The 16,312-nt window shown below is 41.5% G+C and overlaps 49 non-coding genes across 49 annotated transcripts; all 49 read right to left on the bottom strand.

Annotated features, from left to right (window-relative positions):
• Positions 1-240: 240 nt before the first annotated feature.
• On the bottom strand, positions 241-313 carry TRNAV-UAC (transfer RNA valine (anticodon UAC)). The gene has a single exon. It is a non-coding gene; the product is annotated as a tRNA-Val (tRNA).
• A 202-nt stretch (positions 314-515) lies between these two features.
• Positions 516-588, bottom strand: TRNAV-UAC (transfer RNA valine (anticodon UAC)). The gene has a single exon. It is a non-coding gene; the product is annotated as a tRNA-Val (tRNA).
• Positions 589-1,063: 475 nt separating this feature from the next.
• On the bottom strand, positions 1,064-1,136 carry TRNAV-UAC (transfer RNA valine (anticodon UAC)). The gene has a single exon. It is a non-coding gene; the product is annotated as a tRNA-Val (tRNA).
• Positions 1,137-1,199: 63 nt separating this feature from the next.
• On the bottom strand, positions 1,200-1,272 carry TRNAV-UAC (transfer RNA valine (anticodon UAC)). Its single transcript has one exon. It is a non-coding gene; the product is annotated as a tRNA-Val (tRNA).
• Positions 1,273-1,471: 199 nt separating this feature from the next.
• On the bottom strand, positions 1,472-1,544 carry TRNAV-UAC (transfer RNA valine (anticodon UAC)). Its single transcript has one exon. It is a non-coding gene; the product is annotated as a tRNA-Val (tRNA).
• Positions 1,545-1,881: 337 nt separating this feature from the next.
• On the bottom strand, positions 1,882-1,954 carry TRNAV-CAC (transfer RNA valine (anticodon CAC)). The gene has a single exon. It is a non-coding gene; the product is annotated as a tRNA-Val (tRNA).
• A 63-nt stretch (positions 1,955-2,017) lies between these two features.
• TRNAV-AAC (transfer RNA valine (anticodon AAC)) lies at positions 2,018-2,090 on the bottom strand. Its single transcript has one exon. It is a non-coding gene; the product is annotated as a tRNA-Val (tRNA).
• A 65-nt stretch (positions 2,091-2,155) lies between these two features.
• TRNAL-UAA (transfer RNA leucine (anticodon UAA)) lies at positions 2,156-2,228 on the bottom strand. Its single transcript has one exon. It is a non-coding gene; the product is annotated as a tRNA-Leu (tRNA).
• A 64-nt stretch (positions 2,229-2,292) lies between these two features.
• Positions 2,293-2,365, bottom strand: TRNAI-UAU (transfer RNA isoleucine (anticodon UAU)). The gene has a single exon. It is a non-coding gene; the product is annotated as a tRNA-Ile (tRNA).
• Positions 2,366-2,428: 63 nt separating this feature from the next.
• Positions 2,429-2,501, bottom strand: TRNAV-UAC (transfer RNA valine (anticodon UAC)). The gene has a single exon. It is a non-coding gene; the product is annotated as a tRNA-Val (tRNA).
• A 63-nt stretch (positions 2,502-2,564) lies between these two features.
• TRNAV-UAC (transfer RNA valine (anticodon UAC)) lies at positions 2,565-2,637 on the bottom strand. Its single transcript has one exon. It is a non-coding gene; the product is annotated as a tRNA-Val (tRNA).
• Positions 2,638-3,109: 472 nt separating this feature from the next.
• TRNAV-CAC (transfer RNA valine (anticodon CAC)) lies at positions 3,110-3,182 on the bottom strand. The gene has a single exon. It is a non-coding gene; the product is annotated as a tRNA-Val (tRNA).
• Positions 3,183-3,382: 200 nt separating this feature from the next.
• Positions 3,383-3,455, bottom strand: TRNAV-UAC (transfer RNA valine (anticodon UAC)). Its single transcript has one exon. It is a non-coding gene; the product is annotated as a tRNA-Val (tRNA).
• A 64-nt stretch (positions 3,456-3,519) lies between these two features.
• Positions 3,520-3,592, bottom strand: TRNAV-UAC (transfer RNA valine (anticodon UAC)). Its single transcript has one exon. It is a non-coding gene; the product is annotated as a tRNA-Val (tRNA).
• A 63-nt stretch (positions 3,593-3,655) lies between these two features.
• On the bottom strand, positions 3,656-3,728 carry TRNAV-UAC (transfer RNA valine (anticodon UAC)). Its single transcript has one exon. It is a non-coding gene; the product is annotated as a tRNA-Val (tRNA).
• A 63-nt stretch (positions 3,729-3,791) lies between these two features.
• Positions 3,792-3,864, bottom strand: TRNAV-UAC (transfer RNA valine (anticodon UAC)). Its single transcript has one exon. It is a non-coding gene; the product is annotated as a tRNA-Val (tRNA).
• Positions 3,865-4,200: 336 nt separating this feature from the next.
• TRNAV-UAC (transfer RNA valine (anticodon UAC)) lies at positions 4,201-4,273 on the bottom strand. Its single transcript has one exon. It is a non-coding gene; the product is annotated as a tRNA-Val (tRNA).
• Positions 4,274-4,338: 65 nt separating this feature from the next.
• On the bottom strand, positions 4,339-4,411 carry TRNAV-AAC (transfer RNA valine (anticodon AAC)). The gene has a single exon. It is a non-coding gene; the product is annotated as a tRNA-Val (tRNA).
• A 64-nt stretch (positions 4,412-4,475) lies between these two features.
• On the bottom strand, positions 4,476-4,548 carry TRNAV-UAC (transfer RNA valine (anticodon UAC)). Its single transcript has one exon. It is a non-coding gene; the product is annotated as a tRNA-Val (tRNA).
• A 65-nt stretch (positions 4,549-4,613) lies between these two features.
• On the bottom strand, positions 4,614-4,686 carry TRNAV-UAC (transfer RNA valine (anticodon UAC)). The gene has a single exon. It is a non-coding gene; the product is annotated as a tRNA-Val (tRNA).
• A 63-nt stretch (positions 4,687-4,749) lies between these two features.
• Positions 4,750-4,822, bottom strand: TRNAV-UAC (transfer RNA valine (anticodon UAC)). The gene has a single exon. It is a non-coding gene; the product is annotated as a tRNA-Val (tRNA).
• A 63-nt stretch (positions 4,823-4,885) lies between these two features.
• Positions 4,886-4,958, bottom strand: TRNAV-CAC (transfer RNA valine (anticodon CAC)). The gene has a single exon. It is a non-coding gene; the product is annotated as a tRNA-Val (tRNA).
• A 65-nt stretch (positions 4,959-5,023) lies between these two features.
• Positions 5,024-5,096, bottom strand: TRNAV-UAC (transfer RNA valine (anticodon UAC)). The gene has a single exon. It is a non-coding gene; the product is annotated as a tRNA-Val (tRNA).
• A 475-nt stretch (positions 5,097-5,571) lies between these two features.
• TRNAV-UAC (transfer RNA valine (anticodon UAC)) lies at positions 5,572-5,644 on the bottom strand. The gene has a single exon. It is a non-coding gene; the product is annotated as a tRNA-Val (tRNA).
• A 64-nt stretch (positions 5,645-5,708) lies between these two features.
• On the bottom strand, positions 5,709-5,781 carry TRNAV-UAC (transfer RNA valine (anticodon UAC)). Its single transcript has one exon. It is a non-coding gene; the product is annotated as a tRNA-Val (tRNA).
• A 63-nt stretch (positions 5,782-5,844) lies between these two features.
• On the bottom strand, positions 5,845-5,917 carry TRNAV-UAC (transfer RNA valine (anticodon UAC)). Its single transcript has one exon. It is a non-coding gene; the product is annotated as a tRNA-Val (tRNA).
• A 63-nt stretch (positions 5,918-5,980) lies between these two features.
• On the bottom strand, positions 5,981-6,053 carry TRNAV-CAC (transfer RNA valine (anticodon CAC)). The gene has a single exon. It is a non-coding gene; the product is annotated as a tRNA-Val (tRNA).
• Positions 6,054-6,118: 65 nt separating this feature from the next.
• TRNAV-AAC (transfer RNA valine (anticodon AAC)) lies at positions 6,119-6,191 on the bottom strand. Its single transcript has one exon. It is a non-coding gene; the product is annotated as a tRNA-Val (tRNA).
• A 338-nt stretch (positions 6,192-6,529) lies between these two features.
• On the bottom strand, positions 6,530-6,602 carry TRNAV-CAC (transfer RNA valine (anticodon CAC)). The gene has a single exon. It is a non-coding gene; the product is annotated as a tRNA-Val (tRNA).
• Positions 6,603-6,939: 337 nt separating this feature from the next.
• On the bottom strand, positions 6,940-7,012 carry TRNAV-UAC (transfer RNA valine (anticodon UAC)). Its single transcript has one exon. It is a non-coding gene; the product is annotated as a tRNA-Val (tRNA).
• Positions 7,013-7,075: 63 nt separating this feature from the next.
• Positions 7,076-7,148, bottom strand: TRNAV-UAC (transfer RNA valine (anticodon UAC)). The gene has a single exon. It is a non-coding gene; the product is annotated as a tRNA-Val (tRNA).
• A 62-nt stretch (positions 7,149-7,210) lies between these two features.
• Positions 7,211-7,283, bottom strand: TRNAV-UAC (transfer RNA valine (anticodon UAC)). Its single transcript has one exon. It is a non-coding gene; the product is annotated as a tRNA-Val (tRNA).
• Positions 7,284-7,619: 336 nt separating this feature from the next.
• TRNAV-UAC (transfer RNA valine (anticodon UAC)) lies at positions 7,620-7,692 on the bottom strand. The gene has a single exon. It is a non-coding gene; the product is annotated as a tRNA-Val (tRNA).
• A 65-nt stretch (positions 7,693-7,757) lies between these two features.
• Positions 7,758-7,830, bottom strand: TRNAV-UAC (transfer RNA valine (anticodon UAC)). The gene has a single exon. It is a non-coding gene; the product is annotated as a tRNA-Val (tRNA).
• A 65-nt stretch (positions 7,831-7,895) lies between these two features.
• TRNAV-UAC (transfer RNA valine (anticodon UAC)) lies at positions 7,896-7,968 on the bottom strand. Its single transcript has one exon. It is a non-coding gene; the product is annotated as a tRNA-Val (tRNA).
• A 63-nt stretch (positions 7,969-8,031) lies between these two features.
• TRNAV-UAC (transfer RNA valine (anticodon UAC)) lies at positions 8,032-8,104 on the bottom strand. The gene has a single exon. It is a non-coding gene; the product is annotated as a tRNA-Val (tRNA).
• A 610-nt stretch (positions 8,105-8,714) lies between these two features.
• TRNAV-UAC (transfer RNA valine (anticodon UAC)) lies at positions 8,715-8,787 on the bottom strand. Its single transcript has one exon. It is a non-coding gene; the product is annotated as a tRNA-Val (tRNA).
• Positions 8,788-8,987: 200 nt separating this feature from the next.
• On the bottom strand, positions 8,988-9,060 carry TRNAV-UAC (transfer RNA valine (anticodon UAC)). The gene has a single exon. It is a non-coding gene; the product is annotated as a tRNA-Val (tRNA).
• A 475-nt stretch (positions 9,061-9,535) lies between these two features.
• Positions 9,536-9,608, bottom strand: TRNAV-UAC (transfer RNA valine (anticodon UAC)). Its single transcript has one exon. It is a non-coding gene; the product is annotated as a tRNA-Val (tRNA).
• A 200-nt stretch (positions 9,609-9,808) lies between these two features.
• TRNAV-UAC (transfer RNA valine (anticodon UAC)) lies at positions 9,809-9,881 on the bottom strand. Its single transcript has one exon. It is a non-coding gene; the product is annotated as a tRNA-Val (tRNA).
• Positions 9,882-9,945: 64 nt separating this feature from the next.
• On the bottom strand, positions 9,946-10,018 carry TRNAV-UAC (transfer RNA valine (anticodon UAC)). The gene has a single exon. It is a non-coding gene; the product is annotated as a tRNA-Val (tRNA).
• Positions 10,019-10,355: 337 nt separating this feature from the next.
• Positions 10,356-10,428, bottom strand: TRNAV-UAC (transfer RNA valine (anticodon UAC)). Its single transcript has one exon. It is a non-coding gene; the product is annotated as a tRNA-Val (tRNA).
• A 610-nt stretch (positions 10,429-11,038) lies between these two features.
• On the bottom strand, positions 11,039-11,111 carry TRNAV-CAC (transfer RNA valine (anticodon CAC)). Its single transcript has one exon. It is a non-coding gene; the product is annotated as a tRNA-Val (tRNA).
• Positions 11,112-11,587: 476 nt separating this feature from the next.
• On the bottom strand, positions 11,588-11,660 carry TRNAV-UAC (transfer RNA valine (anticodon UAC)). The gene has a single exon. It is a non-coding gene; the product is annotated as a tRNA-Val (tRNA).
• A 474-nt stretch (positions 11,661-12,134) lies between these two features.
• On the bottom strand, positions 12,135-12,207 carry TRNAV-UAC (transfer RNA valine (anticodon UAC)). The gene has a single exon. It is a non-coding gene; the product is annotated as a tRNA-Val (tRNA).
• Positions 12,208-12,270: 63 nt separating this feature from the next.
• On the bottom strand, positions 12,271-12,343 carry TRNAV-AAC (transfer RNA valine (anticodon AAC)). Its single transcript has one exon. It is a non-coding gene; the product is annotated as a tRNA-Val (tRNA).
• Positions 12,344-12,408: 65 nt separating this feature from the next.
• TRNAL-UAA (transfer RNA leucine (anticodon UAA)) lies at positions 12,409-12,481 on the bottom strand. Its single transcript has one exon. It is a non-coding gene; the product is annotated as a tRNA-Leu (tRNA).
• A 611-nt stretch (positions 12,482-13,092) lies between these two features.
• Positions 13,093-13,165, bottom strand: TRNAV-UAC (transfer RNA valine (anticodon UAC)). The gene has a single exon. It is a non-coding gene; the product is annotated as a tRNA-Val (tRNA).
• A 475-nt stretch (positions 13,166-13,640) lies between these two features.
• Positions 13,641-13,713, bottom strand: TRNAV-UAC (transfer RNA valine (anticodon UAC)). The gene has a single exon. It is a non-coding gene; the product is annotated as a tRNA-Val (tRNA).
• Positions 13,714-16,312: the final 2,599 nt, after the last annotated feature.

Here is a 16,312-nt window from a genome sequence, read left to right as displayed (position 1 = left end):
GCGAGTAAAGCGGACGTGATAACCACTACACCATAGATACGTCGTGATGCTGAGTTTTCCAAGAGACCTAGCTTTTTTATGCCCAAACACGATGGACAAAATATGTATCTAACAGGGCTCGAACCTGGGACCTTCCACGTGTTAGGCGGACGTGAAAACCACTACACCATATATACGTAGTAATACTGAGTTTTCCAAGAGACCTAGCTTTTTTTATGTCCTATCACGATGGTCAAAATATGTATCTACCAGGGCTCGAACCTGGGACCTTCCGCGTGTAAAGCGGACGTGATAACCACTACACCATTGATACGTAGCAATGCTAAGTTTTCCGAGAGATCTAGCTAATTTTTATGCCCAATCACGATGGACAAAACATGTATCTACCAGGGCTCGAACATGGGACCTTTTGCGTGTAAAGCGGACGTGATAACCACTACACCATAGATACGTAGTAATACCGAGTTTTCCAAGAGACCTAGCTTTTTTTATGTCCTATCACGATGGTCAAAATATGTATCTACCAGGGCTCGAACCTGGGACCTTCCGCGTGTAAAGCGGACGTGATAACCACTACACCATAGATACGTCGTAATGCTGAGTTTTCCAAGAGACCTAGCTTTTATATGCTCAAACACGATGGACAAAATATGTATCTAACAGGGCTCGAACCTGGGACCTTCCACGTGTTAGGCGGACGTGATAACCACCACACCATATATACGTAGTAATATTGAGTTTTTTCGAGAGATCTAGCTAATTTTTATGCCCAATCACGATGGACAAAACATGTATCTACCACGGCTCGAACATGGGACCTTCCGCGTGTAAAGCGGACGTGATAACCACTACACCATAGATACGTAGTAATGCTGAAATTTCCAAGAGACCTAGCTTTTTTTATGTCTTATCACGATGGTCAAAATATGCATCTAACAGGGCTCGAACCTGGAACCTTCCGCGTGTAAAGCGGACGTGATAACCACTACACCATAGATACGTAGTAATACTGAGTTTTCCAAGAGACCTAGCTTTTTTATGTCCTATCACGATGGTCAAAATATGTATCTACCAGGGCTCGAACCTGGGACCTTCCGCGTGTAAAGCGGACGTGATAACCACTACACTATAGCTACGTAGTAATACTGAGTTTTCTAAGAGACGTAGCTTTTTTATCTCCTATCACGATGGTCAAAATATGTATCAACCAGGGCTCGAACCTGGGACCTTCCGCGTGTAAAGCGGACGTGATAACCACTACACCATAGATACGTAGAAATGCTGAGTTTTCCAAGAGACCTAGCTTTTTTATGCCCAATCACGATGGTCAAAATATGTATCTACCAGGGCTCGAACCTGGGACCTTCCGCGTGTAAAGAGGACGTGATAACCACTACACTATAGCTACGTAGTAATACTGAGTTTTCCAAGAGACGTAGCTCTTTTATCTCCTATCACGATGGTCAAAATATGTATCTACCAGGGCTCGAACCTGGGACCTTCCGCGTGTAAAGCGGACGTGATAACCACTACACCATAGATACGTAGTAATACTGAGTTTTCCAAGAGAGATAGCTTTTTTATCTCCTATCACGATGGTCAAAATATGTATCTACCATAGCTCGAACCTGGGACCATCCGCGAGTAAAGCGGACGTGATAACCACTACACCATAGATACGTCGTAATGCTGAGTTTTCCAAGAGACCTAGCTTTTTTATGCCCAAACACGATGGACAAAATATGTATCTAACAGGGCTCGAACCTGGGACCTTCCACGTGTTAGGCGGACGTGATAACCACTACACCATATATACGTAGTAATAATTAGTTTTCCGAGAGATCTAGCTAATTTTTATGCCCAATCACGATGGACAAAATATGTATCTACCAGGGCTCGAACCTGGGACCTTCCGCGTGTGAAGCAGACGTGATAACCACTACAACATAGATACGTAGTAATGCTGAAATTTCCAAGAGACCTAGCTTTTTTATGCCCAATCACGATGGACAAAATATGTATCTACCAGGGCTCGAACCTGGGACCTTCCGCGTGTTAGGCGGACGTGATAACCACTACACCACAGATACGTAGTAATACTGAGTTTTCCGAGAGATCGAGCTTATTTTTATGCCCAATCACGATGGACAAAACATGTATCTACCAGGGCTCGAACCTGGGACCTTCCGCGTTTAAAGCGGACGTGATAACCACTACACCATAGATACGTAGTAATACTGAGTTTTCCAAGAGACCTAGCTTTTTTTATGTCTTATCACGATGGTCAAAATATGCATCTACCAGGGCTCGAACCTGGAACCTTCCGCGTATAAAGCGGACGTAATAACCACTACACCATAGATACGTAGTAATACTGAGTTTTCCAAGAGACCTAGCTTTTTTATGTCCTATCACGATGGTCAAAATATGTATCTACCAGGGCTCGAACCTGGGACCTTCCGCGTGTAAAGCGGACGTGATAACCACTACACTATAGCTACGTAGTAATACTGAGTTTTCCAAGAGACCTAGCTTTTTTATGCCCAATCACGATGGACAAAATATGTATCTACCAGGGCTCGAACCTGGGACCTTCCGCGTGTAAAGCGGACGTGATAACCACTACACCATAGATACGTAGTAATACTGAGTTTTCCAAGAGAGTAGCTTTTTTATGTCCAATCACGATGGTCAAAATATGTATCTAGCAGGGCTCGAACCTGGGACCATCCGCGAGTAAAGCGGACGTGATAACCACTACACCATAGATACGTCGTAATGCTGAGTTTTCCAAGACACCTAGCTTTTTTATGCCCAAACACGATGGACAAAAAATGTATCTAACAGGGCTCGAACCTGGGACCTTCCACGTGTTAGGCGGACGTGATAACCACTACACCATATATACGTAGTAATAATTAGTTTTCCGAGAGATCTAGCTAATTTTTATGCCCAATCACGATGGACAAAACATGTATCTACCACGGCTCGAACATGGGACCTTCCGCGTGTAAAGCGGACGTGATAACCACTACACCATAGATACGTAGTAATGCTGAAATTTCCAAGAGACCTAGCTTTTTTATGCCCAATCACGATGGACAAAATATGTATCTACCAGGGCTCGAACCTGGGACCTTCCGCGTGTGAAGCAGACGTGATAACCACTACAACATAGATACGTAGTAATGCTGAAATTTCCAAGAGACCTAGCTTTTTTATGCCCAATCACGATGGACAAAATATGTATCTACCAGGGCTCGAACCTGGGACCTTCCGCGTGTTAGGCGGACTTGATAACCACTACACCACAGAAACGTAGTAATACTGAGTTTTCCAAGAGACCTATCTTTTTTTATGTCCTATCACGATGGTCAAAACATGTATCTACCAGGGCTCGAACATGGGACCTTCCGCGTGTAAAGCGGACGTGATAACCACTACACCATAGATACGTAGTAATACTGAGTTTTCCAAGAGACCTAGCTATTTTTATGTCCTATCACGATGGTCAAAATATGTATCTACCAGGGCTCGAACCTGGGACCTTCCGCGTGTAAAGCGGACGTGATAACCACTACACTATAGCTACGTAGTAATACTGAGTTTTCCAAGAGACGTAGCTTTTTTATGTCCTATCACGATGGTCAAAATATGTATCTACCAGGGCTCGAACCTGGGACCTTCCGCGTGTAAAGCGGACGTGATAACCACTACACCATAGATACGTAGTAATGCTGAGTTTTCCAAGAGACCTAGCTTTTTTATGCCCAATCACGATGGACAAAATATGTATCTACCAGGGCTCGAACCTGGGACCTTCCGCGTGTAAAGCGGACGTGATAACCACTACACCATAGATACGTAGTAATACTGAGTTTTCCAAGAGAGCTAGCTTTTTTATGTCCTATCACGATGGTCAAAATATGTATCTACCAGGGCTCGAACCTTGGACCATCCGCGAGTAAAGCGGACGTGATAACCACTACACCATAGATACGTCGTGATGCTGAGTTTTCCAAGAGACCTAGCTTTTTTATGCCCAAACACGATGGACAAAATATGTATCTAACAGGGCTCGAACCTGGGACCTTCCACGTGTTAGGCGGACGTGATAACCACTACACCATATATACGTAGTGTTACTGAGTTTTCCAAGAGACCTAGCTTTTTCTATGTCCTATCACGATGGTCAAAATATGTATCTACCAGGGCTCGAACCTGGGACCATCCGCGTGTAAAGCGGACGTGATAACCACTACAGCATAGATACGTAGCAATGCTAAGTTTTCCGAGAGATCTAGCTAATTTTTATGCCCAATCACGATGGACAAAACATGTATCTACCAGGGCTCGAACTTGGGACCTTCCGCGTGTTAAGCGGACGTGATAACCACTACACCATAGATACGTAGTAATACTGAGTTTTCCAAGAGACCTAGCTTTTTTTATGTCCTATCACGATGGTCAAAATATGTATCTACCAGGGCTCGAACCTGGGACCTTCCCCGTGTAAAGCGGACGTGATAACCACTACACCATAGATACGTAGCAATGCTAAGTTTTCCGAGAGATCTAGCTAATTTTTATGCCCAATCACGATGGACAAAACATGTATCTACCAGGGCTCGAACATGGGACCTTCCGCGTGTAAAGCGGACGTGATAACCACTACACCATAGATACGTAGTAATACTGAGTTTTCCAAGAGACCTAGCTTTTTTATGTCCTATCACGATGGTCAAAATATGTATCTACCAGGGCTCGAACCTGGGACCTTCCGCGTGTAAAGCGGACGTGATAACCACTACACTATAGCTACGTAGTAATACTGAGTTTTCCAAGAGACGTAGCTTTTTTATGTCCTATCACGATGGTCAAAATATGTATCTACCAGGGCTCGAACCTGGGACCTTCCGCTTGTGAAGCGGACGTGATAACCACTACACCATAGATACGTAGCAGTGCTAAGTTTTCCGAGAGATCTAGCTAATTTTTATGCCCAATCACGATGGACAAAACATGTATCTACCAGGGCTCGAACATGGGACCTTCCGCGTGTAAAGCGGACGTGATAACCACTACACCATAGATACGTAGCAATGCTAAGTTTTCCAAGAGACCTAGCTTTTTTTATGTCCTATCACGATGGACAAAATATGTATCTAACAGGGCTCGAACCTGGGACCTTCCACGTGTTAGGCGGACGTGATAACCACTACACCATATATACGTAGTAATAATTAGTTTTCCGAGAGATCTAGCTAATTTTTATGCCCAATCACGATGGACAAAACATGTATCTACCACGGCTCGAACATGGGACCTTCCGCGTGTAAAGCGGACGTGATAACCACTACACCATAGATACGTAGTAATGCTGAAATTTCCAAGAGACCTAGCTTTTTTATGCCCAATCACGATGGACAAAATATGTATCTACCAGGGCTCGAACCTGGGACCTTCCGCGTGTTAGGCGGACTTGATAACCACTACACCACAGAAACGTAGTAATACTGAGTTTTCCAAGAGACCTAGCTTTTTTTATGTCCTATCACGATGGTCAAAACATGTATCTACCAGGGCTCGAACATGGGACCTTCCGCGTGTAAAGCGGACGTGATAACCACTACACCATAGATACGTAGTAATACTGAGTTTTCCAAGAGACCTAGCTATTTTTATGTCCTATCACGATGGTCAAAATATGTATCTACCAGGGCTCGAACCTGGGACCTTCCGCGTGTAAAGCGGACGTGATAACCACTACACTATAGCTACGTAGTAACACTGAGTTTTCCAAGAGACGTAGCTTTTTTATGTCCTATCACGATGGTCAAAATATGTATCTACCAGGGCTCGAACCTGGGACCTTCCGCGTGTAAAGCGGACGTGATAACCACTACACTATAGCTACGTAGTAATACTGAGTTTTCCAAGAGACGTAGCTTTTTTATGTCCTATCACGATGGTCAAAATATGTATCTACCAGGGCTCGAACCTGGGACCTTCCGCTTGTGAAGCGGACGTGATAACCACTACACCATAGATACGTAGCAATGCTAAGTTTTCCGAGAGATCTAGCTAATTTTTATGCCCAATCACGATGGACAAAACATGTATCTACCAGGGCTCGAACCTGGGACCTTCCGCGTGTTAGGCGGACTTGATAACCACTACACCATAGATACGTAGCAATGCTAAGTTTTCCAAGAGACCTAGCTTTTTTTATGTCCTATCACGATGGTCAAAATATGTATCTAACAGGGCTCGAACCTGGGACCTTCCACGTGTTAGGCGGACGTGATAACCACTACACCATATATACGTAGTAATAATTAGTTTTCCGAGAGATCTAGCTAATTTTTATGCCCAATCACGATGGACAAAACATGTATCTACCACGGTTCGAACATGGGACCTTCCGCGTGTAAAGCGGACGTGATAACCACTACACCATAGATACGTAGTAATGCTGAAATTTCCAAGAGACCTAGCTTTTTTATGCCCAATCACGATGGACAAAATATGTATCTACCAGGGCTCGAACCTGGGACCTTCCGCGTGTGAAGCAGACGTGATAACCACTACAACATAGATACGTAGTAATGCTGAAATTTCCAAGAGACCTAGCTTTTTTATGCCCAATCACGATGGACAAAATATGTATCTACCAGGGCTCGAACCTGGGACCTTCCGCGTGTTAGGCGGACTTGATAACCACTACACCACAGAAACGTAGTAATACTGAGTTTTCCAAGAGACCTAGCTTTTTTTATGTCCTATCACGATGGTCAAAACATGGATCTACCAGGGCTCGAACATGGGACCTTCCGCGTGTAAAGCGGACGTGATAACCACTACACCATAGATACGTAGTAATACTGAGTTTTCCAAGAGACCTAGCTATTTTTATGTCCTATCACGATGGTCAAAATATGTATCTACCAGGGCTCGAACCTGGGACCTTCCGCGTGTAAAGCGGACGTGATAACCACTACACTATAGCTACGTAGTAACACTGAGTTTTCCAAGAGACGTAGCTTTTTTATGTCCTATCACGATGGTCAAAATATGTATCTACCAGGGCTCGAACCTGGGACCTTCCGCGTGTAAAGCGGACGTGATAACCACTACACCATAGATACGTAGTAATGCTGAGTTTTCCAAGAGACCTAGCTTTTTTTGCCCAATCACGATGGACAAAATATGTATCTACCAGGGCTCGAACCTGGGACATTCCGCGTGTAAAGCGGACGTGATAACCACTACACCATAGATACGTAGTAATACTGAGTTTTCAAAGAGAGCTAGCTTTTTTATGCCCTATCACGATGGTCAAAATATGTATCTACCAGGGCTCGAACCTTGGACCATCCGCGAGTAAAGCGGACGTGATAACCACTACACCATAGATACGTCGTGATGCTGAGTTTTCCAAGAGACCTAGCTTTTTTATGCCCAAACACGATGGACAAAATATGTATCTAACAGGGCTCGAACCTGGGACCTTCCACGTGTTAGGCGGACGTGATAACTTCTACACCATATATACGTAGTGTTACTGAGTTTTCCAAGAGACCTAGCTTTTTTTATGTCCTATCACGATGGTCAAAATATGTATCTACCAGGGCTCGAACCTGGGACCTTCCGCGTGTAAAGCGGACGTGATAACCACTACACCATAGATACGTAGCAATGCTAAGTTTTCCGAGAGATCTAGCTAATTTTTATGCCCAATCACGATGGACAAAACATGTATCTACCAGGGCTCGAACCTGGGACCTTCCGCGTGTAAAGCGGACGTGATAACCACTACACCATAGATACGAGGCAATGCTAAGTTTTCCGAGAGATCTAGCTAATTTTTATGCCCAATCACGATGGACAAAACATGTATCTACCAGGGCTCGAACATGGGACCTTCCGCGTGTAAAGCGGACGTGATAACCACTACACCATAGATACGTAGTAATACTGTGTTTTCCAAGAGACCTAGCTTTTTTATGTCCTATCACGATGGTCAAAATATGTATCTACCAGGGCTCGAACCTGGGACCTTCCGCGAGTAAAGCGGACGTGATAACCACTACACCATAGATACGTCGTAATGCTGAGTTTTCCAAGAGACCTAGCTTTTTTATGCCCAATCACGATGGACAAAATATGTATCTAACAGGGCTCGAACCTGGGACCTTGCACGTGTTAGGCGGACGTGATAACCACTACACCATATATACGAAGTAATACTGAGTTTTCCGAGAGATCTAGCTAATTTTTATGCCCAATCACGATGGAAAAAACATGAATCTACCAGGGCTCGAACCTGGGACCTTCCGCGTGTAAAGCGGACGTGATAACCACTACACCATATATACGTAGTAATACTGAGTTTTCCAAGAGACCTAGCTTTTTTATGTCCTATCACGATGGTCAAAATATGTATCTACCAGGGCTCGAACCTGGAACCTTCCGCGTAAAAGCGGACGTGATAACCACTACACCATAGACACGTAGTAATATTGAGTTTTCCAAGAGACCTAGCTTTTTTATGTCCTATCACGATGGTCAAAATGTGTATCTACCAGGGCTCGAACTTGGGATCTTCCGCGTGTAAAGCGGACGTGATAACCACTACACCATAGATAAGTAGTAATACTGAGATTTCCAAGAGATCTAGCTAATTTTTATGCCCAATCACGATGGACAAAACATGAATCTACCAGGGCTCGAACCTGGGACCTTCCGCGTGTAAAGCGGACGTGATAACCACTACACCATAGATACGTTGTAATACTGATTTTTCCAAGAGACCTAGCTTTTTTTACGTCCTATCACGATGGTCAAAATATGTTTCTACCTGGGCTCGAACCTGGGACCTTTCGCGTGTAAAGCGGACGTGATAACCACTACACCATAGATGCGTAGTAATACTGAGTTTTCCAAGAGACCTAGCTTTTTTATGCCCAATCACGATGGACAAATTATGTATCTACCAGGGCTCGAACCTGGGACCTTCCGCGTGTAAAGCGGACGTGATAACCACTACACCATAGATACGTAGTAATACTGAGTTTTCCAAGAGACCTAGCTTTTTTTATGTCCTATCACGATGGTCAAAATATGTATCTACCAGTGCTCGAACCTGGGACCTTCCGCGAGTAAAGCGGACGTGATAACCACTACACCATAGATACGTCGTAATGCTGAGTTTTCCAAGAGACCTAGCTTTTTTATGCCCAATCACGATGGACAAAATATGTACCTAACAGGGCTCAAACCTGGGACCTTGCACGTGTTAGGCGGACGTGATAACCACTACACCATATATCCGCAATAATACTGAGTTTTCCGAGAGATCTAGCTAATTTTTATGCCCAATCACGATGGACAAAACATGTATCTACCAGGGCTCGAACATGGGACCTTCCACGTGTAAAGCGGACGTGATAACCTCTACACCCTACATACGTACTAACACTGAGTTTTCCAAGAGACCTAGCTTTTTTTATGTCCTATCACGTTGGTCAAAATATGTATCTACCAGGGCTCGAACCTGGGACCTTCCGCGTGTAAAGCGGACGTGATAACCACTACACCATAGATACGTAGTAATACTGAGTTTTCCAAGAGACCTAGCTTTTTTTACGTCCTATCACGATGGTCAAAATATGTGTCTACCTGGGCTCGAACCTGGGACCTTCCGCGTGTAAAGCGGACGTGATAACCACTACACCATAGATACGTAGTAATATTGAGTTTTCCAAGAGACCTAGCTTTTTTATGCCCAATCATGATGGACAAAATATGTATCTACCAGGGCTCGAACCTGGGACCTTCCGCGTGTAAAGCGGACGTGATAACCACTACACCATAGATACGTAGTAATACTGTGTTTTCCAAGAGACCTAGCTTTTTTTATGTCCTATCACGATGGTCAACATATGTATCTACCAGGGCTCGAACCTGGGACCTTCCGCGAGTAAAGCGGACGTGATAACCACTACACCATAGATACGTCGTAATGCTGAGTTTTCCAAGAGACCTAGCTTTTTTATGCCCAATCACGATGGACAAAATATGTATCTAACAGGGCTCGAACCTGGGACCTTGCACGTGTTAGGCGGACGTGATAACCACTACACCATATATACGTAGTAATACTGAGTTTTCCGAGAGATCTAGCTAATTTTTATGCCCAATCACGATGGAAAAAACATGAATCTACCAGGGCTCGAACCTGGGACCTTCCGCGTGTAAAGCGGACGTGATAACCACTACACCATATATACGTAGCAATACTGAGTTTTCCAAGAGACCTAGCTTTTTTATGTCCTATCACGATGGTCAAAATATGTATCTACCAGGGCTCGAACCTGGAACCTTCCGCGTGTAAAGCGGACGTGATAACCACTACACCATAGACACGTAGTAATACTGAGTTTTCCAAGAGACCTAGCTTTTTTTATGTCCTATCACGATGGTCAAAATGTGTATCTACCAGGGCTCGAACTTGGGATCTTCCGCGTGTAAAGCGGACGTGATAACCACTACACCATAGATAAGTAGTAATACTGAGATTTCCAAGAGATCTAGCTAATTTTTATGCCCAATCACGATGGACAAAACATGAATCTACCAGGGCTCGAACCTGGGACCTTCCGCGTGTAAAGCGGACGTGATAACCACTACACCATATATACGTAGTAATACTGAGTTTTCCAAGAGACCTAGCTTTTTTATGTCCTATCACGATGGTCAAAATATGTATCTACCAGGGCTCAAACCTGGAACCTTCCGCGTGTAAAGCGGACGTGATAACCACTACAACATTGATACGTAGTAATGCTGAAATTTCCAAGAGACCTAGCTTTTTTATGCCCAATCACGATGGTCTAAATATGTATCAACCAGGGCTCGAACCTGGGACCTTCCAAGAGTAAACCGGACGTGATGACCACTACACCATAGATACGTAGTAATGCTGAGTTTTCCAAGAGACCTAGCTTTTTTATGCCCAATCATGATGGACAAAATGCGTATCTACCAGGGCTCGAACCTGGGACCTTCCGCGTGTGAAGCGGACGTGATAACCACTACACCATAGATACGTAGTAATCCTGAGTTTTCCAAGAGACCTAGTTTTTTTTATGCCCAATCACGATGGACAAAATATGTATCTACCAGGGCCCGAACCTGGGACCTTCCGCGTGTAAAGCGGACGTGATAACCACTTCACCATAGAAACATAGTAATACTGAGTTTTCCAAGAGACCTAGCTTTTTTTATGTCCTATCACGATGGTCAAAATATGTATCTACCTGGGCTCGAGACTGGGACCTTCCACGTGTTAGGCGGACGTGATAACCACTACACCATATATACGTAGTTACACTGAGTTTTCCTAGAGATCTAGCTAATTTTTATGCCCAATCACGATGGACAAAATATGTATCTACCAGGGCTCAAACATGGGACCTTCCACGTGTAAAGCGGACGTGATAGCCACTACACCCTAGATACGTACTAATACTGAGTTTTCCAAGAGACCTAGCTTTTTTTATGTCCTATCACGTTGGTCAAAATATGTATCTACCAGGGCTCGAACCTGGGACCTTCCGCGTGTAAAGCGGACGTGATAACCACTACACCATAGATACGTAGTAATACTGAGTTTTCCAAGAGACCTAGTTTTTTTATGCCCAATCACGATGGACAAAATATGTATCTACCAGGGCCCGAACCTGGGACCTTCCGCGTGTAAAGCGGACGTGATAACCACTTCACCATAGAAACATAGTAATACTGAGTTTTCCAAGAGACCTAGCTTTTTTATGTCCTATCACGATGGTCAAAATATGTATCTACCTGGGCTCGAGACTGGGACCTTCCACGTGTTAGGCGGACGTGATAACCACTACACCATATACACGTAGTTACACTGAGTTTTCCTAGAGATCTAGCTAATTTTTATGCCCAATCACGATGGACAAAATATGTATCTACCAGGGCTCAAACATGGGACCTTCTACGTGTAAAGCGGACGTGATAGCCACTACACCCTAGATACGTACTAATACTGAGTTTTCCAAGAGACCTAGCTTTTTTTATGTCCTATCACGTTGGTCAAAATATGTATCTACCAGGGCTCGAACCTGGGACCTTCCGCGTGTAAAGCGGACGTGATAACCACTACACCATAGATACGTAGTAATGCTGAGTTTTCCAAGAGACGTAGCTTTTTAATGCCCAATCACAATGGACAAACTATGTATCTACCAGGGCTCGAACCTGGGACCTTCCGCGTGTTAGGCGGACGTGATAACCACTACACAACAGATACGTAGTAATACTGAGTTTTCCGAGAGATCTAGCTTATTTTTATTCCCAATCACGATGGACAAAACATGTATCTACCAGGGCTCAAACCTGGGACCTTCCGCGTTTAAAGCGGACGTGATAACCACTACACTATAGATACGTAGTAAAATTGAGTTTTCCAAGAGACCTAGCATATTTTTATGCCTAATCACGATGGTCAAAACATGTATCTTATGGGCGTCGAACCTTATACCTTCCGCGTGTAAGCCGGACGTGATAACCACTATCCCATAGAAACGTAGTTATACTGAGTTTTCCGAGAGATCTAGCTAATTTTTATGCCCAATCACGATGGACAAAACATGTATCTACCTGGGCTCGAGACTGGGACCTTCCACGTGTTAGGCGGACGTGATAACCACAACACCATATATACGTAGTTATACTGAGTTTTCCAAGAGACCTAGCTTTTTTATGTCCTATCACGATGGTCAAAATATGTATCTACCTGGGCTCGAACCTGGGACCTTCCGCGTGTAAAGCCGACGTGATAACCACTACATAATAGATACGTAGTAATACTGAGTTTTCCAAGAGACCTAGCTTTTTTATGCCCAATCACGATGGACAAATTATGTATCTACCAGGGCTCGAACATGAGACCTTCCGCGTGTAAAGCGGACGTGATAACCACTACACCATAGATACGTAGTAATACTGAGTTTTCCAAGAGACCTAGCTTTTTTATGTCCTATCACGATGGTCAAAATATGTATCTACCAGGGCTCGAACCTGGGACCTTCCGCGTGTAAAGCGGACGTGATAACCACTACACCATAAATACGTAGTAATGCTGAGTTTTCCAAGAGACCTAGCTTTTTTTATGTCCTATCACGATGGTCAAAATATGTATCTACCAGGGCTCGAACCTGGTACCTTCCGCGAGTAAAGCGGACGTGATAACCACTACACCATAGATACGTCGTAATGCTGAGTTTTCCAAGAGACCTAGCTTTTTTATGCCCAATCACGATGGAAAAAATATGTACCTAACAGGGCTCGAACCTGGGACCTTGCACGTGTTAGGCGGACGTGATAACCACTACACCATATATCCGTAATAATACTGAGTTTTCCGAGAGATCTAGCTAATTTTTATGCCCAATCACGATGGACAAAACAAGTATCTACCAGGGCTCGAACATGGGACCTTCCACGTGTAAAGCGGACGTGATAACCACTACACCCTACATACGTACTAACACTGAGTTTTCCAAGAGACCTAGCTTTTTTTATGTCCTATCACGTTGGTCAAAATATGTATCTACCAGGGCTCGAACCTGGGACCTTCCGCGTGTAAAGCGGACGTGATAACCACTACACCATAGATACGTAGTAATACTGAGTTTTCCAAGAGACCTAGCTTTTTTTACGTCCTATCACGATGGTCAAAATATGTATCTACCTGGGCTCGAACCTGGGACCTTCCCTTTCAAAATAGTTCTAAGGAATCCTTCAGAATATGTGTTGAGAAAATTTTAAAGATTAGCTAAGGAATAATTCTTGGGAATCCTTTATATATTTGGCACTTTTTTCCAATTTTTTTTCTTTGGTATACTTAAGAAAAACTACTTGGGAGTTCTTTAGGGATTTTTCTGAAGACCTCTTAAGCTAAATATTCTAAAGTGTTTCCCAAAAAAAAGTCAGAAAATATTATCTTCTATTCCCATGAATATTCTTTGGAAATCATAAATGTTTTCTTAAAGATATTCTAAAGAGTTCCCAGAGCCCTTCTTGAGAAGTTATATTGCTTTTCCCTTGGATTCCCAAGATTTATCCGTCTGTGTTCTAAAGATATGCCTAAGTAATTCCCTCCAATCTCTTTAAAATATTCCCAAGATAATTAAATCAAATTTCTAAAACATATTCCCAAGATAATTCCATCAAATTTTTAAAACATATTCGCAAGAGTTCCCTCTCATTTCTAAAAAATATTCTCAAGAGTTCCATCCACTTCCTAAACAAAATCCTCAAGAGTTTCTAAATAATACTCCCAAGAGATTTCCCTCCAATTTCTTGAAAATATTTCCAAGAGATTTCCCTTCAATTTCTTGAAAATATTCCCAAGAGATTTCCCTTTAATTTCTTGAAAATATTCCCAAGAGATTTCCCTCCAATTTCTTTAAAATATTCCCTGGATAATTCCTTTAACTTATTAATTATATCCCAAAAACAATTAATAATAATTGTATGCTATTATGGGATCCACCTTTGAAAATTCACTTGACTTTTCTTAGTCGAGGGCCCAATCACTCTTGGGTTCTCTGTACACGAACTGCTTATTACGCGAAATCATTTTAGCACTGTTAAGGTTAAGGGTTTAAAAGATTACGCGTTATCAATTCCTTTATTACAGCGCCTATACTGATTACGCAGAGTGGTTGGACCCTCAATCTTAGAATTATCTTCAGTTTTGTTTTCCTGCGAAAAATAATTACCTCCAGTGTTATTATTTAATTTTCCTTTATTTCAACGAATTTAAAATGTGTTATATGTTAAATGCCGTTATTTTCGGAGTTGGTTACGTTCAAATCGCCAGTTGGTACAATTTGAGATGTGTTTTTTTCCTTTTTGTTTCGTACTTCCTTGATCTTGTCTTGTAGTGAGCGCTTGATAAGATTTCGGGCGCAGTTGTATTTCTCACATGTAAATGCTTTACACATGTTTGATTTAAAATTAATACAATACAATATAGTGTGATTTAAGTTAGCGTGCTTAACTTACTTATAATCGAGTTTATTTTTGCTGGGTCTAACGGCTTCCGTGCCGGAATATGCTTAAACGCGTTAGATTGTTTTCCACTTATTGAACACTCAGATAGATCATTAGCTGAAAACAATCCAAGAAGAAGTGACCTAGCAAATTGGCATGTCACAGCAGCTGCATGTTCCGCATTTATTAACAAGCACCGTTTAATCTGAACTTCATTTCCGAGATCAACCTAAAATTATTAAGACAGGGTAAAATGCAAATCATCCAAAACTTAAATTACTAATCAATTTAAATTACAACATCAATATAATAATTTAAATTATAAAGTCAATTTGATAATCAAAATGACTAAATTAATTTTATAATTTAAATTACAAAGTCTATTTGATAATCAAAATGACTAAACTAATTTTATAATTTAAATTACAAAATCAATTTGATAATCAAAATGACTAAATTACTTTTATAATTTAAATTACAAAGTCAATTTGATAATCAAAATGACTAAATTAATTTTATAATTTAAATTACAAGTCAATTTGATAATCAAAATTACTAAACTAATTTTATAATTTAAATTACAAAATCAATTTGATAATCAAAATGACTAAATTACTTTTATAATTTAAATTACAAAGTCAATTTGATAATCAAAATGTCTAAATTAATTTTATAATTTAAATTACAAAGTCAATTTGATAATCAAAATGACTAAATTAATTTTATAATTTAAATTACAAAGTCAATTTGATAATCAAAATTACTAAACTAATTTTATAATTCAAATTACAAAGTCAATTTGATAATCAAAATTACTAAACTAATTTTATAATTCAAATTACAAAATCAACTTGACAACTTTATAATTTAAATTATAACATAATTTTATAAGGTTATTAGTAAAGTCTAATTTCCAAGTAAACAGAAAAGTTATGTTTTACCATATCCATTTCTGGTTGGGCACTGGAAGCAAATCCATTATCGTTAATAACTTTTTCAAGTTTTTTATGAGACTTCTTTAATCGCTTGATCCATTGATCTACTTCTGTTTTATAAGAAAAATGTTTTTAAGTAAAATTTTTATTTACAAACTAAAACTATCACAATAACCACTAACTACAGACCTATTGGTTTAATGGAACCAAGTAAACCTTTAAAATAGCCAACTCTACATACCTGCTAATTTCCTCAGGTTATCGTTTTCCTCAGACAAACGTTT

This window comes from Phalangium opilio, unplaced genomic scaffold (genome assembly GCF_054372755.1).
Source record: "Phalangium opilio isolate 3A_F unplaced genomic scaffold, DU_Popi_V2 ptg000013l_1, whole genome shotgun sequence".
Taxonomy (NCBI): Eukaryota; Metazoa; Arthropoda; class Arachnida; order Opiliones; family Phalangiidae; genus Phalangium; species Phalangium opilio.
Note: the sequence above shows the minus strand (reverse complement) of the source record. Positions and strands in the feature narration are given on the sequence as shown.